The 18,929-nt window shown below is 33.4% G+C and overlaps 2 long non-coding RNA genes across 6 annotated transcripts in view; one reads left to right on the top strand and one right to left on the bottom strand.

Moving 5' to 3' along the window:
• Positions 1–18,929, bottom strand: part of LOC140611694 (uncharacterized) — a 754,568-nt gene that overhangs the window by 119,154 nt on the left and 616,485 nt on the right. The window lies entirely within an intron of this gene.
• Positions 1–18,929, top strand: part of LOC140611693 (uncharacterized) — a 97,166-nt gene that overhangs the window by 52,611 nt on the left and 25,626 nt on the right. The window lies entirely within an intron of this gene.

Genomic DNA, 18,929 nt, shown 5'->3' with positions numbered 1-18,929 from the left:
CCTTGAATATAGATTCCTATCTATAGAATATTTTTGTAAATTTTAAATAAGATTAATTTTTAACAGATTAAAATTAGATAGTTCTTATATGCATTCTTACTTAGTTCTAATCTCAAAAGAATGTTTCAGTTGGTTCACTTGGGGCAGGAGTAGACTGCCTAAGCTTTAGGAGCTGCTGCCAAACCTGACACTTCTTGTTTTAGATTTGTTCTTAGCTGTATGTACATTATGTCCATTTCAGTCTCAGAATTAGCACAGTGTTTTGCAGACGGTAGACTCTCTGTAAATGTATTTGAAAGATTAGAAGTTATACCAACAACAGAAAGGAAAGGGAAAATAAAAAACTTAAAGACAAACCTCTCACAGAGACATAATTTACCAAAGTGATGTCCTGACTTTTTTAAATGCCTCATAAAACAAGAAAACCTTCACTTTTCACATGAACAATTTTGCATTACTGCAACAAATAGTCTAATTACTTTATTATCAATTGACCTGATTGCAGATGCATGAAAGCTTACTTTAAAGCTTACTTTCATTAGAGAGAAATAAATAGAAATAAAAGCTATAAAAACATTTATTTTCAAAAGCATTTATAGCATACTTGTCTCGGAAAGCACTGAGGAACTGGTTGCTATGATTCTTGTGTTCAGTAAACCTACAATCTAGTGAATTTGGAGTGAATTTAAAAATTGGTGGTTTATTATGCATCTTTGGAATTAATATAACTTTTAAATTATACAATTTAATAACATGTCTCTCTATTTACTCAGAAACACTAACATTCCTTTTAAAATAACAATAATCTTATCCGGACAATGACCATTAGTCATGGTGGCGACCTTGAGTATTAGGCCAACTAGAGACATTCTTACCTGGCACATTTAACTGAATGAATTAAAGGAAGAACAAGGGAGGTCAAATCAGGCATTACTTTAGTTAACTCTTTTTAGCTTAGTCCACAATATATGTAAAGGCTTTCTGTGTTCCTCAGAATGTGCAGATTATGTAGTTCAACATGTGAAATTGCCACATGTGTGTAATTCAAATGTAAACCTAAGGTTCTCACCAATGACTTTTAGTTATATCTCTAGTATTTAACAGGACTGAGTGTAGATGAAGGGAAGAGATTCATAAACTAACTTTTTGCCTGATTTTCCTAGTTTCATTATAATCTCCCTTTGCAACTTGAAGTCCCATTTTATGAATTTGAAAACATTTACTGTCAGTAAAACCGACTGTTAGGTTACAAGAGTGATAGAGAGAAAAGTGTATATAAATTATATAATTTTAAGAAGATGTCATAAAGATAAAGTTTTGCTTGGCTTCTAGACCAACATATATCATACATTTCCCTAAAATTAGAAAGGGCGGAGCGGGCCATGCTGTTCTTTTTTTTTTTTTTTTTTTTTTTGGGCCATGCTGTTCTATGTGCAAAGCAACTCAATTTAATTCAGGCATAGTAGAACTGAATCTGAGTCCTAAGGTCTCATCTGTCACGTAGAATTTTGTTTCCTTTCAAAATTTAACTATACAAATGCTGAATTTATTATATAAGAAATCATAAATTAGGGTTTCTGAGTGGAGAGCAGGAGTGAGGGAAAAGAGGAAATCTGGTGAAATCTGGTGAAAAAGGGAATGTGTCCTCTTCTCTGCATCCCTCTTGCTTCAGCATATTTTATCATACTCTCCAGGCATTGGTAGGACCCTATCCTCTTTTGTGCTCTTTCATTGAGTTCTTGGTTTTTCTTCCTTTTGCTGCCTATTTTCCCTTTACCAGAATACAAGCAAAGCAAAATTCAAATCACTTTAAGTGGTAGTTTGTTAGCAGCTGTATTACATGATTTAACACAATTTTTTGAAGCATTTGGGTAAAATAATATTAGCCCAGTCTAACGTAGAGATTAGTGTTGAGATTAGGAACAAAGGACTCTGGAGTCAGACTGGAATCTGAATCCTGACTCTCTGGCTTCCTGAATTATGTGAACTTGGGGAAATTTGCCTATCTTTCTCAAAACTCTGTTTCTTCTTTTGGACAGTGACAGCAACATTTCTTAATTTGTATCATCAGTATGAGGATCTCAGCAGGCATCATACACAAAGAAAAGGAAGTTCTTAGTGTGTGATCAAATAAAAAATCCAATGGTTCCTGGCCATTTTTATGATATCAATTATCTATTATTTTACACCATGTCATAAGATGAATTGAAGGTGTTCACAGAAACGTACAGATACATGCACATACATTTGAAGACATTCAAAGATTTCTCCATGAAAATAATACTTTCCTTTTAAGCTATAGTGTTCTGTTATAAATACAAGAGCCCTGTTATATTCTGGGAAGTAGGGTCATACCTACCAATACAAAGGTTTCACAGAACTGAAAATTAAATATTTCAGAATTTGACCCTCAGCCATGAACTCAGAGATACTAATTCCCTCTCTCTGATCAGTCATTATTCTGTTTGTTTCTTCTGCTCCTGTTTCTGTCCTGAGTATTCCAACTTACTTTTTGGGCTCATTTCAGTTTGGCTTTATGTCTGCACAATTTTTCCTTTCCTTTTTGATTTGATCTGAGACCCAAGACCCAAGTTTAAATTTCTTCCTGAGCATGACCACAGTTCCTTCGTCTACACAAAAATGCTAATTGGGATTTGTTGTCCTACTTTTAACTGCATCTGTTAACACCCTGCCTGGTAAATCTGGTTTCCAGATTTGAGCCCAGCCCCTCCAATCTGCTACAGCCTATGACTTAACATTTAACTTATACATCAGTATATGCACACATTCCACATGCGTGTATGTATAGACATTACCACAGATGAAAATGGAACTTTGTCAAATGACACACTGTGACAATTTACCGGACGATGCATTTCTGGTCCTAATATGGATTTTAAAGATAAGAATGTCTATCTTCATCAGATTTAATGATAGATAAAACAATTTGAGTATATTAAGGACGACATAAGAACTAGTCTAGCACATCAGTTAACTGTTACTACTGAGGAAGTGAGATAATCTGCTATTTGTTTTGTGTCTCTACCATGGAAATAAATGAGCATTCAGGTGATCAATAATATATACACTGGTATATCAGCTATAGTTCTGTTTTAACAAAGTACTTTAAAATGGAGATCAATGTTATATAATAAAATCTTTGGCAGGAAGTAGTTTAGAGATAATAATTTGCAGATGAAGAATCATAGTCCTTGGGTAGTTAGCTAATTTTGTCATGACCAATCACATAATAAGTGTTAAATCATTGTCTCAAACTCAGTCTTTTCAATCCTAGTCTGGAAGTCTTTATCTCTCATGTGCTCACTCCAGTGAAACTGATGAACAGTGTATCTTGTTTTCTGTGATTTTGATGATCGAAGCTAAGTAACAGTTTTTTATGGGGTAAAATTTTTTTTTTTTTTTTAGTTTTTGAAAAAATATTGCTCATCAGATAGACATACTATAAAGTAGTAATTTAGTAACTGTTTCAAAAAAAGAATAAAATTAGCTAATTTGAAAATATTCAAGTTGATTTTGCCTGGAATTGAATGGATTACCTAACCTTGTCCAGGTCCTTAACTGAACCTCAAGATGTCCATGCAATGACTGGTTTCATCCAGAGTGTCCAACTGCCTAATGATAACTAGAAAAGTAAACCAGCTGTGGCACAGGGCCTCACACATCTGTCACTTTGAAATAATCCAGCTGGAATTCATTTCTGGCAGGTTCCCCCTTTTTGCTGTCCCTTACTTCCTGTTGGAAGCTTACCCCAATAGTTGGCATTTACTATGGAGCTGAAATTTCTCTCCTAGGTTTGCTTCCCTTAACTCTGGGTTTTGTTTAGGTCTGATTCACCAGTCTGTACACAATGACAGCCTTCCCTTCTTCATGTAGTCATGTAACCAGATGGAATCTATTTTCCAGACATTCTCATTGACCTGGAATTCAAAGAACAGACATTCCCCACACCCCAAACACACACACACACACACACACACACACACACACACAGACTACCCTCTGAGCCCTCACCACCTTCTCTATTCTTTCATAGTCAGCCACTTTGGCTGATGTTTCTGGGATCAGCCCCAGTAAACAGAAACTATCCAAGGGCTCAGAATCTGGTCAACAGATGGGGGCCTGCTTCCATCTCATATGAGAACTAGTTAGGGCATTTTTCTCTTCTATTCTCCCTAGGGTCTTCTTTCAGTTTTCAGATCAACTGTGTTTTTTCTTTTTCATCTTTATTAAAATAGAATCTATGATATTCACAGATACAGGAGAAGCATAGGAGTGATTTAAAGAAGGGCACCTCTCTCTGCCCAAATTTCCACTCTAAGTACTCTAATAGAGGAAAAAAACACACCCAGGGAAACACAAGCATAATTGAAAACTTAATATGTGCTGAATACTGTTTCTGCGCTACACACACATTTTACTTAACACTTTCTTCATATTGGTTATGTGTAAGAGACATTTTATTCATTCTCTTATTATATAGAGTTAGCTGAGCTTGAGATAGTCTAAAAGAATTCTATTTACCAAATAATATTGATATACAAATATGATTGTCACATACAATTTTGATTTTTGTTGCTTTATCATATGTATCTGTCAATCTCTGTTTTAGAAAAAAAACTTATTATCTATTATCACATAGTGTCTTTCGTCTATAAAAACAATCATAGTTAAGTTGGTCCAGATATGCATTCAATAAAGGAGTTACTTACTCATCTATATGCTTCATGTTATACCTCAGTATCTCACTGCAAAAGTCCTTGCTTCTTTCAATTTACTCTGAGCTATAATTTCTGGGGATAGTGAAATAATATGTCTATTTTCAACTGTTTATTATCCAAGGAGTCTAAAATTATAAAAAAAAATAATGTGTAAGATTGCACAATTCAAATACTTGGACCTGTTCCAAATCCAGGTAAGCTTCAGTCATTTTCTCCATAATTCAAAACAGATGATTACATTGGGGCATATGAAATATAGTGCATAGTTTAGTACAAAAGAGGCAAAAGGGCTAAACAAATCTTTATGAATTAATATATGAAAATGTTAACGATATTTTATTTAATATTTAAATATGAAAAATGGTTCTAAAATATTATAAAATAATGAAGATCACAGAATATAAATAGACAACTAAATAACTAATTCGTTTATCTTAAGTCTTTAGTTAACCTTGTAGTCAGGGAAATACTGGACAGTGAAGAAATTCTTTAGAATGATTGGATTCTAGAAGGAATGATTAATGAGTACTACAAATGAGAAAGGAGTTTCTCAATAGTTTTCCTAAGTCGACATTGAAAACAAACCTACTGGATAATATAAAATATGTCCATCAGTAAATACAGTTGGTTATAATTTGTATTGTTTATTGACGAGAAAAGTGTCTTCAGTCACATCCTGTAGGGATCTGGCAAATTGAGTCACTTGAACTTCATGGTTCTTAATAATCTTTAGACGACTAACAATTGCGATGAAATCTGATATTCAGGCTTAATATCCTCTATGAGAATGTGTAAGCATAAAATTTCCCTTTCATGATATATATTTCCCCTTTTAACATCTTCAAATACTCAAAATACTATTATTAATACATATACAGAGTGAAAATACCATGAGCAGTTTTCCAAAGAAAACATAGGGATGTCCAACAGACATATAGAAAGATACTCAACATCACTCATCATCAGAGAAATGCAAATTAAATCCACAATAAGGTATCACATTATACCCATCAGAATGGCTAGAATCAAGAAGACAAGAAATAATAAGCATTGGTGAAAATGTGGAGGAAAACGGAACTCCTGTGCATTGTTGGTAGGAATGTAAATTGGTACGGCCACTATTAGAATGGAGGTTTTGTGTGTGTGTGTGTGTCTGTGTGTGTGTGTAGTGGACTATTACTCAACCATAAAAAGGAATGTTTGTCATTTGCAACAACATGAATGGAATGAGAGGGTATTACGTGAAGTGAAATATGTCATAGAGAAAGACAAATGCCATATTACTTCTTTCACGTACAACCTAAAATAAAACAAAATAAGTGAATAAAAAAGGAAACAAAACGCACAATCAGACCTATAAATACAGAGAAAGAAATAATGGTTTCCAGAAGGGATGGGGTGGAGGGATGGGGAAAACGTGTGAAGAGGAATGGGAGATAAAGGCTCCCAGTTATGAAAGGAATAAATGATGAGAATAAAAAGTACATCATAGAAAATATAGTCAATGGTATTATAACAGTGTTGTATGGTGACAGATAGTAGCTACACTTGTGGTGAACATAGAATAATGTATGTTATTGTACCACTATGTTGTACATGTGAAACTAATGTAACGTTGTGTGTCACCTATACTCAAATAAAAAAAGAAAAGTAAAATTAAAAATAATGCATTTTAATCCACAAAAAGAAAATATCATAAAATGGTAAAAAATACAAGTGATTATTACAAAGTAATATATTACAAATAAGTAACACCAATATATTATTTTTACTAGTAACCATCAGTTTATTCTCTAGTTATCAGTCTGTTTTATGTTTTTCCTCTCTCTCTCTCTCCCACCTTTATTTTTTGTTTCTTAATTCTACATATAAGAGAAATCATGTTGCATTTGTCATTCTCTGACTGATTTTTTTCACTTAGCATAATATTCTCTAGCTCCATCCACATCCTTCATTTTGGAAGTGGCAAGGTTTCATTCTTTTTGATGCCTGAGTGATATTCTATTGTACATATACCACATCTTTTTTATCCATTCATCAATTGATGGATACTTAGTCTGTTTCCATAATTTAGCAATTGCAGATAATGCTGCTTAGAAAATGAGAGAGGCTAAATTTTGTGAGTTCTTGCAACTAGTGAGGCTTAAATTACTTTCTAGTAGCAAGTCTAGTTCTTACTTCTACTCTTATGTAAATATTCACTCATCTTCACAAAGAAGTATTAAAAATAAGTTTAGTTTTATGAGTAAAACTTAAAATAAAGAAATCAGCTAAAGTTAAGTCAATAGAATATTTAAGTAAGTCTTGGTGTATTCATATCATACAATACCACGGCAGAAGTTAAAACAGAAGAGGGACATCAAATTTACCAATGTGGCAATTTTTTCAGTGTATGTTTACTACAATAAAATGATGCAACAAAGTCTTACATGCTGTATAACCCACTTATGTCAAATGTGTACACAAGCTCTGCATTTCTATGTATATGTATGCTTATAAATGCATAAAAATACATTCAGAATTATGTACCTCAATTTGTTTTTAATGACTATCTTTGGAATGTTACTGCTTCGGTACTATTACTTTTTTGATATTATGCTAATTTTTCAGAATAGTGTATTTATGTGTTTCTGGAGTTAAAAATAAAATAACATCCCAGTAGAAATTATACATAAATATGAAATTTTATATTTTACATGTAAGATATACTATTTAGAAAGATATTTTACATATGTAATGTACATGTATTATGTTAGCTACATGCTTCGAATATCAAAATTAAAAAACCTCTCACGGGTAGCCCTGGTGGCGCAGCAGTTTGGCGCCGCCTGCAGTCTAGGGCGTGATCCTGGGGTCACCGGATCAAGTCCCACGTCAGGCTCCCTGCATGGAGCCTGCTTCTCCCTCTGCCTGTGTCTCTGCTTCTCTCTCTCTGTCTCTATGAATAAATAAATAACATTAAAAAAATAAAATAAAATAAATAAAAAAAATAAAAAACCTCTCAGTTGTACATCACTAGAAAGATAGAAGTAATAGAGTTTATCAGTACAATAGAGTATCATGCAATACTCTTTAATTTTTAATTTTTTAAAGATTTTATTTGTTTATTCATGAGAGACACACAGAGAGAGAGAGGCAGAGACACAGGCAGAGGGAGAAGCAGGCTCCATGCAGGGAGCCTGATATGGGACTCCATCCCGGGTCTCCAAGATCACGCCCTGGTCTGAAGGCAGTGCATAACTCAGATGCCCCTCATGCATTCATTTAAAATTATAGTTATCCAAATGTTTTTAAATTATTAGTCTAAGTCAGAATATGAAGCCAGAGACATTGAATAGAATATCTCCAAAAATAAAAAGTATTCTAATATATACTAAAAGAGTATATATTCATCCTTCACCAAAACCTTATGGCCCATTTCCCCACCCCCAGCTTGTTGATTGTAACATTTAAATTTCTGATGTTAAAAATAGAAAATGTAAAGATCATGATCAGTAAGTTAGAAAATTATATTGATCTGTGAAAAAGACAAATCTCTTCTGTCAATAAGGGAAAAAAATGATTAGCAACTTTATGAACACATGAAGCTAACACTTGGAAAATATTTCTCTGAGTAGCAGAATATATGTTTTTTCCTGTGGGTTCTTTCACATTACTAGAATAAGCAATAAACTCCATTTATATAGTCAAATTGTAAAAGTTAGTTTTTAATTTTTAGAAACATTCTATGGCCAAAATTTTATATATCAGATATTTAATGGTTAGATTATATTTATTGGAAAGACTTAGATTTTTTTTTTAACTGAGGGTAAATATTACAAGATTTTACTGTAAAAGTAATGACATCACACAGAAAGTAGAAGTACTTTAAATTAAGATACTTTCTGAAGTGAATGTATCCCAAGCTTGAGAATTAGGTATAATGCTAAAATTTATTAGTGTAATTAATTTTAAATTATTGAAAATAAGCTGTATACTTGGTTTTCCATATTGTTTTTCAGAAACAAATATTCTTTTAAACAAGCAACTAAATTATTTATTGTTTGCCAGCATTGTTTAACCTATGGACAAAGCTATAACCAGTTCCATTTTTAATATACTAGGTTGTTTTCAGTTCTTCATATGTACATTTCCAAAGCCATTTTAATGTATATTCATTTTTTTGTATTCTTTTCTTTACATTCATTCAATATATGACAATCCTTGTCAGTAGGTTCTTTGAATGGTATTGTATTATTTACAGTTTAATAAGCAGAAACTAGATTTTTTATGGTACGTGGTAGGTGTTCATTTCAAAATTGGCTGAATAAATGAAACAATCATAATACTGAAATGTATAGAGGATATTTTATTTACCAGTTGTAAAGTGAAGGGTATAAACATCAAATAAAAAATGGGATCCCTGGGTGGCGCGGCGGTTTGGCGCCTGCCTTTGGCCCAGGGCGCGATCCTGGAGACCCGGGATCGAATCCCACATCGGGCTTCCGGTGCATGGAGCCTGCTTCTCCCTCTGCCTGTGTCTCTGCCTCTCTCTCCTTCTCTCTCTGTGACTATCATAAATAAATAAACATTTAAAAAAATAAAAATAAAAAAAAAAAATGTATGCTAGAAATAATTGCAAAATTTACTTAAGTTAGGAAGATAGGGACCCTAGTTTAATGTGTATATGTGACAAAGAAATGGATTATAGCACATCTGATTAAAAGTGGGGAATACTCAGACTGATTTTCAAAAAAAAAAAAAAAAAAGACATTTTCCTGAGGGACTGAAAAACTTGATCTACAATTTGAAATACAAGTGGAAATTACCTAGACAATGGAAGAATACATTGCAGGCAAAAGGACATTATATGTTAAGTTTATGTTGTAGGTTTAATCATAGCATGTTTGACAAATCACATCAACCCATCGTTACTGGAAACAGGGAGCAAAGGAGTAATTTTAAATGTCTTTATTTTTACTTTTTAAAAGATTTTATATATTTATTTGAGAAAGACACAGAGAGCGAGAGAGAGGCAGAGACATAGGCAGAGGGAGAAGCAGGCTCCATGCAGGGAGCCCGATGTGGAACTCGATCCCAGGACCCCAGAATCATGCCCTGAGCCAAAGACGGACGCTCAACTTCTGGACCACTCAGGCATCCCTTTAAATAACTTTAAAGAAGTGGGTTGTGGCCAAATGGTGCAAAGGTTATCCTTTTAGTTTTTCCTTTTGTTTTGAGTAAAGTTGACACACAGTGCTACATTAGTTTCAGGTGTACACACAGTGTTTAAAAACTTTATACATTATGCTATGCTCACCACAAGTGTAGCTACTATCTGTCACCATGCAATCCTGTTACAATACCATTGACTACATTCCCTATGTTGTATCTTTTATTCCCATGATTTTTTTTTTTCATTTTATAACTGGAAGCCTGTATCTCTCATACCTTTCACTCATTTTCCCCATCCTTCCGCCCTCCCTTTTCTCCAGGTTTTCAACAACACTTGTTATTTCTTATCTTTTTTTATTCTGGCCATCTGATAGATGTAAGGTGTTCTCTCATTATGGTTGATAAAACACATTGATCTGTGTTTCCCTGATGGTAAGTAATGCTGAGCATCTTTCCATATCTCTGTTGGCCATCTCAATGTCTTCTTTGGAAAATTTCTATTCAGGTCCTGTGCCTATTTATAACCGGATGGGGTGTGTGTGTGTGTGTGTGTGAAGTTGTATAAGTTCTTTATATGCTTGAATATTAAGTCCTCGTTGGACATATCATTTGGAAATATCTCTTCTATTCTGTAAGCTGCCTTTGTGTATTTTGTTGATGCTTTCCTTTGATGTGCAAAAGCTTTTTATTTTTATGTAGTTCCAGTCATTTATTTTTGCCTTGTTTCCCTTGTCTCAGGAGAGATATCTAGAAAAATGTTGGTAAGGCCTATGTCAAATAAATTACTGCCTATGTTCTCTTCTACCAATTTTATGGTTTCAATCCCACATTTAGTTATTTCATTCATTTTGAGTCTATTCTTGAGTTCTTTTATCCATTTTGCATTTCATCCATTGGAGTTCTTTCATTCCTTTTGGGTATGGTCTAAGAAAGTGGTCCAGTTTCATTCTTTTGTATGTAGTTATCCAGTTTTCCTAGCACTGCTTGTTGAAGAGACAGTCTTTACTCCATTAGATATTTTTGTATCCTTTGTCATAGATTAACTGATTGCGTAAAGCATAGATTTATTTCCAGGTTTTCTATTCTGTTCAGTTGGTCTATGAGTCTTTCTTGTGCTATTACCATTCTGTTTTGATTACTATAGCTTTGTAGTACATATTGAAATCTGGATTTGTTATACTTCCAACTTTATTTGTCTCTCCAGATTACTTTGGCTATTTGGGCCTTTTTGTTCCATGCAAGGTTTTGTAGATCAAGCTAAAGAACTATCAGCCTTTATCCTGAAAGCAATGTGAAACCATTAATATGCTAAAAGTAAGAAAGTGATAATCATTTGAATTTTGAAAAAACATACGCTGGCTTCTATGTAAAGAATAAGTTTGTTAGGAACAACTTTCAATATAGGGAAACCACTTGGAACCAATGAGATGATCAAGATCAGATGATAGCGATGGATTTGGGTGGTGGATTTTCTCAGGGAGAGAAATAGAGGAATTTGGGAAACATTTGAGGGGCAAAATAGGTAGGAATTTTCATCAGTATGTGGTATGAGGGGGAAGGAGACATCAAGGATTTATGGAACTACATGATTGGTGGCATCATTACTTGAGCATAAAAACATTGGGTCAATATTGGTGTCTGGGTAACTATCTCAAATTAGTCTTATTCATGTTACATCTGGAGAGATTTTAGAAACATACAAGTAGAGATTACTAAGAAGTAGTTATTTTATATATTTGGAGATTCCACTAAATTCTGGTCATGGGATATATATTTGTCAGTAATTACATTATACATCAAACTATTAATGTGAGTAAAATCATCTAGATACAAATAAATATTAAAAGAGCCTTATAGAACTTCCAGCATTAAAGGCTCTTAAAAGCTTGATCCAGCAAGAGAGGCATAAAAGGGGGTCCATAACTGTAGAGATAAAATAAGGAGAACATTATGTCCTGAAAGCCAGTAAGAAAAAAAAAAAAAAAAAAAAAAAAGATTGAGAAGTCCATATTTTGAAAGGTTGATGCAAATCAAGTGAGAACCAAAAATACCATTAAATTAGAAATGTAGGAGTCATTAGTGACCTCTGCTTTTTTTTTTTTTTTTAATAAACCTACCTTAAGTTTTATCATCATTGAAAAAAGTAAAATGAAATGTAGAGTCTGAGGGAAAGTCTTCTCAAAGTCACATATAACAAAAATACTATAATGTAGAAAATGAAATCATAGAAGATAATCATATAAGCCAAAGTGATATTAGAACCAGGTACTGTTTGACCATATAAGACAAGGTTTATAGTTTTAGACTTCTGGCTATTAAATGTGAAACTCAAGTAAATCATTTTGGATTCACTTAATGTGTTATAGATGTTTTCTATCTCTGTGAATGAACTGTCCAAAATAATACACGCTGGTTTTCTATGTTTGGAGTTGCTTTAAATACAGGAGATTTGGAACTTTGATATCTGTGTCAAAATAGGCACTGGAACTCAGGATTTGATTCTGAGGCAAGTCTTAGGAGACAGGTAACTCTATTGAAATTTAAGGTAACAGACTTAAGGGAGAGGAGGATAAAATATGGCTACAGTTCTGTCTTCTTCCATAAAATTTTAAAAACATATTTTTTGCAAAATGTATATTACAATAAAAAGAAATTTGGGAAAGCATAAAAGTTCTGAGAATTTGGCTTCGTTAGTTTTTGCTTTTGTTAGTTTTTGTATTTTGTTTATTTTTTGTGGCAGCACCTACATTGGATATGTAATGCACTCGCCAGCCAAACTTTAAAATACCTTTTAAAATGCCAATGTGTTTGGACATAAAATGCATCCTCATGTATTCCTGAAAATGGCTAATACTAAAAGAAGGAAAAATACCACTTACTCTTTCCAGATTTAGGAACTTATCTATCCCTAAACAATCTAAGAATCTCTTGGATAAGTTATTTTTCATAATTTTTATGTTACAAATTATGTGTTATTATAGCTTATGATAATGTGGCATGTGATTGATGATGGATTCTATGAGATCTAGCCTTTCTTAAACCCACTTGTTTTGCCACAGTAATTTGTAACATGGAAAATGTAGTTTAGATTGCCAATTTCAATTAATTATAAGATAATGGTTTGAAATGTGCTGACCTATAATTGTTAGGGATAATAATTTTTGAAATTGCAAAAAAAGATTATTTCAAAATGAGTATATATTATGGGAGTTAGATTAATATAATATCAAAATGAAGCTTAGAGGGAAATTTTAGGATTGAATGCAGGTATCATAAAATAATTTATTTTTTTTAATTTATTTCACTTTGTGGGGGAGGGGCCGAGGAAGAGGAAGAGAGAGCATCTCTAGCAGACTCCACAGTGAGTGCAGAGTCTGACACAAGGCTCAGTCTCATGATACTGAGATCATGACACTGAGCCAACATCAAGAATCAGATGCTTAACCAACTGAGCCACACAGGCACCCCAAGGGGAAACATTCAAATCACTAATCTAAGACTCTCCCTCAGGACACTAGAAAAATGTGAGCAAATAAATCCAAATGAAGCAAGTAAATAAAAATAAAGAAATAAAAATTAGATCAGAAATCAATGAAATTGAAAATAAGAAATCACTAGAATCAGGCTAAGAAAAAAGAGAACAAACTCAGATTACCAGTATCAGAAGTGAAAGGAGGGACTCACTACATATCTCATGGACATTAAAAAAAATCAAAAGAACATATGTGCTCACAAATGTGGTAACCTAAATGAAACCGACCAATTCCTTGATAGACAAAACCTGCCAAAACTTACACAAGAATAAATAGACTACTTGAACAGGCCTATTAAGGAAATTAAATAAATAATTAGTAAAGTAACTTTTTAAAGCAGAAAGCCCCAGTCCTGGATGGATTCACTGGTGAATCCTACCAAATATTTAGGAAAGAAGTCTAACCAATTCTCTACAAGTTCATACAGAAGACAGAAGCAGAGAGGATACTTTCTAACTCAGTCTGCATCCAACATCCTAATACCAAGTTCTTACGTTGGTGATAAGAGAAAAAATTCCCTCAGGCTTGAGAGGCAGAGGGAGAAGAATGTACCATTCTTCTCAATGGTACATTCTCAAATGTACCATTTTGAGATACATCAGAACATTTTATTCATCAGAGCACTTTCTTCTTCTTAACAAAGCTACCTCTGAAGATAAACTATTTTACACACAAAACTTACACATGAATATTTATAACAGCTTTATTCATAATTGCCAAGATCTGGAAGCAACCGAAGTGTCCTTCCGTCGGTGATGGAATGATGAATAAATGAAATGTAACAACATTTCATTGATGAATAAATGAAATATTATTCAGTGCTAAAAACAAATGAACTATATGCTCTCTAAAGGTATGCAGGAACCTTACACGTCTATTGCTAAGTGAAAGAAGCCATCCACTGTATGATTCAAACTATATGACATTCTAGAAAAGGCAAAGCTATGAAGGTGGTAAAAAAGATCAGTGACTGTCAGAGGTGGGGGGGCAGGAAGGACAGATTGAGCACAGAAAACTTTTGGGGCATTGAAAATAATCTGTAGGATATTATAATGATGGATACAAAACTAATAGAATGTACAACACCCAGAATAAACCTTACTGAAATATAGACTTTGTGTGACAAGGATATGTCAGTATAGGCTCATTGTTTGTAATGAATATAGCATTGTAGTGTGTTATGTAGGCTACAGGAGACTGTTTCAATGTGGAAAATTCTCTATTTTGTATGCTTACTTTTGTTGTAAACCCAAAACAGCTCTAAACAGGAGTTCTATTGTTAATGAAATTATATTATTAAAATACACATTTATCTTATAGTTCCTACAGTTAAAACCTAATAAATTACATGTTGAACTCAATATTTTCCAAGTGAATTTTACTCCTAGATTCATTTTTATATAATATTTACTTATATTCATCGGGGCAAGGATTCCATATAATATTTACTATGAAATATTGGGTTTGAATATAATAGTAAATATATGTAAATCTTCTACTGTATATTTTTGCTGTATATTTTTGACCTTAAATGTCACATTTTTTGTGATTAAACGGTGCATATAAGATATTTTGGGAACATACACAAAAATAAGAAATTGACATACATAAAGTAACAGCAATAATCAAAAGTATAATGCACTCCTATTTCCTGACTCACAGTGGCAAGTCAATTTTACTGTAAAAAGAAGCATCTATAGTTCTCCCAGGGAGCTAAACATTTGAATGTGTTTTCTCTAATCCAACCCAACCCAACACACACACACACACACACACACACACACATGCACGCAGGCACACTAAAATTACCATATTGAATATGAGGGGTGGGGCAGCTGATCTCTATCTCAGATCTTTGTCAGAGCCCTTTTGTGCTTCTTGGTGGACCTGCCTGATTTTATAGAAACTCACTTCCTCTCTGCAACTGTGTGCTGACATATGCCTATTTTTTTTTTTTTTTATTTGACCTCCTGCCACTCACTTGCAACTTGGTTTGAATCCTTGGCACTTAAATTGGTCTATTTGGTCTTTGTTTTGTATTTCTTCCCACTCTATTTGGAAATCTTGCAGATGACCTCAGACTGTGAACTTGGATTTTACGCCCTGTTTGCTCCTTTCCTGTTGCCACGAAGTCATTAGACTTAAAGCACGTCATCTCTCTCTGGAGTTACAATATCTGTGCTTTCTAACCTCCTGGGTTTGGGTCTGTGCCTGCCAGACATTCACTGTCTTCAAGGTCCTTCCAGTTGGACTCCAGATCTTGGCTTTCATTGGTTGCCCCGGTTGGCTCTGTGACAGTTTCCAAAACTTAGCAGACTGAGAGAAGGCCTCCCTTTCCTGTCACAGCTTTTGGTAAGTCAAATATAAAACTTCCTGCGAACTCACAGAGCCTATCTTCAGTGCAGTGCAGTCCTATTTTCAAATGGCACTTTCTAGAAAACGTGAGGTCTTCCCTCAACATCTGTTTATAAAGCAAACTTTTTCCCCTCACCACATTCACTATTCCCTTTCCTTGCTTTACTTTTTTCCCCCCGTAACATGTATAATATACTATCATACTATATGACATACTTATTTTACATATTGTCTGTCCATAAGCTCCACAAATGGAGAGCTTTTTCTGCTTTTCTCATTAATTTACCATAAATACATAATATGTAAATGGGTAAAAAACTGAATATGAGTGAACACTGATGTGGCATACTGGGGGTAAGAACGCTCCAATCAGCAATTTCCCTTGTGGAAAGGCACAGCATTTTTACCCATCAACACTGGCCTGTTGTGATATGCCCTTATCCTTCAAAGAGAATTTGCACTCTGGGCGCTCATGTCTGCTCCAATCTCATTGAGATTTTTCTAGCAGGGAAATCAAAGTTTAGTGTACTTTACTGACATAGTCTTAAAACCACAGTGAACCCTTTTTCTTTTAATGTGCAGATCTCAATGAAGTTATTGACAGAAGCATGGTTTACTCTCTTTTCGTTATTTATTTTATGAGAAGAAAATTACATTGCTCAGTGATTCCAACCCCTAGATACCTTAAAAAAGGCAATTTTTCATCTTTCCTTTTTTTTTCATGCCTTTAGTAACTCGATGTTTTATTCTCAGTGAAACTTTTAAGTTTGAAATCTCCCAGTTGAGAGGAGTGGTCATTCCTGCTCCTATTGTATGACATTTGGATTGTTTCCACTTTTTGGCTATTACAAATAAAGCTACTATGAACAATCATGCCCAGGTTTTTGTGTAAACATAAGTTTTCAATTTCTTGGGATAAACATGAAGAGTGAAATTGCTCGATAATATGGTAATTGCTTGTTTAGTTTCATATAAAATACTGTTCTGTGGAATAGCTGTACCATTTTACATTCCAGCCATGTATTAGTTATCCAGTTTCTCTGCAATGTCACTAACATTTGGTTTTGTCACTACTTTTTCTTTTTAGTCTTTGTGGTCGGTGTGTAAGATATATCTCATTGTGGCTTTAATTTGCAGTTGCTAAATGGATAATGAAGTTGAGCATTATTTCCTATGTTATTTGTTATCTGTAAATGCTCCTCAGTGAAATGAAAAGTTTGTGAGGTTTGAAAATATTTTCTCCCAGTCAGTAATTTGTCTTATCATGCCCTTAACAGAGTCTCTTGGAAAGCAAAAGTTTTAAATTCTGACGAAACCCAATTTAGCAAATTTCCCTTTTATATATTATGCTTTTTGTATAAAGTCTAAGAACTTTTCACCTAGCTTCATATCTTGAAATTTTTTCTAAAACATTTATATTTTTGTGTTTTATTTTGAAATCTACAGTCCATTTTGAGTTAATTTTTATGTAATAGGTAAGATTTAGCTCAAGTCATTTTTTGGTTTTAGTTTTTGTTGTTTTTAGTCTATGGATTTCTAATTGCATCAGTACCATTTGCTAAAAAGGTTCCCTTTCTTCCATTGATATGCTTTTGCATCTTTATCAAATATCAGTTGAAAATCATTGTGTAGGCCTGTTTCTGAATTATATGTTCCCTACCATTAATCTCTGTGTCTGTCCTTCTAACAGTAGCAAACAAACTTTATTAATCTAGTTATATAGTCAAGATTTGGTGTCAGATAGAGTGATTCCTCCTATGTTATTCTTCTTTTTCAAGATTGTTTTACCTATCCTAGGACTTCCGCATTTCTATGTACATATTGGAAGAAGTTTGTCTTTGTCTATAAGAATATTTGCTCAGATATTAATAGAAATTACGTTCATACTTTATATAAATTTGAGCAGACAATATCTTTAGTATATTTTGTCTTCTAATACATGAATACAGTATATCTATTTATTGAGATCTTGATTTCTACCAACAATATTTTATATTTATCAACATATAGATTCTGTACTAGTTTTGCTAGCTTTATGTCTTTTTCTTAGTATCAATTTTAAGAGATGCTGTGTTTTATTTTTTTTAAGATTTTATTTATTTATTAATGAGAGACACACAGAGAGAGGCAGAGACCTAGGCAGAGAGAGAAGTAGGCTCCCTGTGAGTATCCTGATGGAGGCCTCAATCCCAGGGCCTGAGATCATCACCATAGCCAAAGACAGATGCACAACCACTGAGCCACCCAAGTGTCCCAGTGATGCTGTGTTTTTAATACTGATCTCCACATATTCATTGTTAGCTTATGCAATTTTGATGTTTTTTTGCATTGATTTTATATTTGTCAACTTGTTGAATTCATTTATTATTTTTTTGTAGTTTTGTTGAAGATCCCTGAGATTTTCTATGTAGACATGTCATCTGCAAATAGGAAAAATTTTGTTTCTTTCTTTTTAATCCATAGGAATTTTCATTTCTTTTTCTTGCCTTAGTGCATTGTTAGGCCTTCTAGTATCATATTAAGTAGAATGGTGAGAATAGACATTTCTGTTTTATAGAGGATATATTTAGATAATTTACATTTAAAGTACTCATTGATATGTTAGAACTTATATTTGGCATTTGATTATTTATTGTCTGTGTGTTTCCTCTGCTTCTCATCTCTATTTCTTTTCTCTTGTCTTCATATTGGTTACTTCAATATCCTTTGTTTTTGTTTGTTTGCTTGTGTAAGATTCTGTATTGCTTTATTTTTAGATTTTTTTAAGTGTATCACTTTGTATAGTTTTTAAGTGATTACTTGATAACTTGAGAAATCAAGGGAAAATGTTGACTTGGCTTTTATTGTGATTAAGGATTGGTTTTGGGATGAAGGTTTCTATCTGTGCTTCAGGCTTATATGGTTTGAATTCCCAAAGAATCTAGCACCTGTGCTTCCATCAGCTTCCCCTGATGTAGAGCAGGAGAGAGAATGTTGGAGCTTAAACATTGTTAGCTAACAAAATCAAAAATATATTGAGATTCTTTATTGCATTCACCTTTAATGTTTGATGAATGAAGTGTACCATGTTTTATTTGAAGGTATTTCATTAAGCCATTTTGGCACATATTTGTATCCAAATTCTGGAAAGGAATGTGAAAGAAGGAAG

The sequence above is a fragment of the Canis lupus genome, chromosome 20 (assembly GCF_048164855.1).
Source record: "Canis lupus baileyi chromosome 20, mCanLup2.hap1, whole genome shotgun sequence".
NCBI lineage: Eukaryota > Metazoa > Chordata > Mammalia > Carnivora > Canidae > Canis > Canis lupus.
This window is presented reverse-complemented; position numbering and strand designations above follow the sequence as displayed.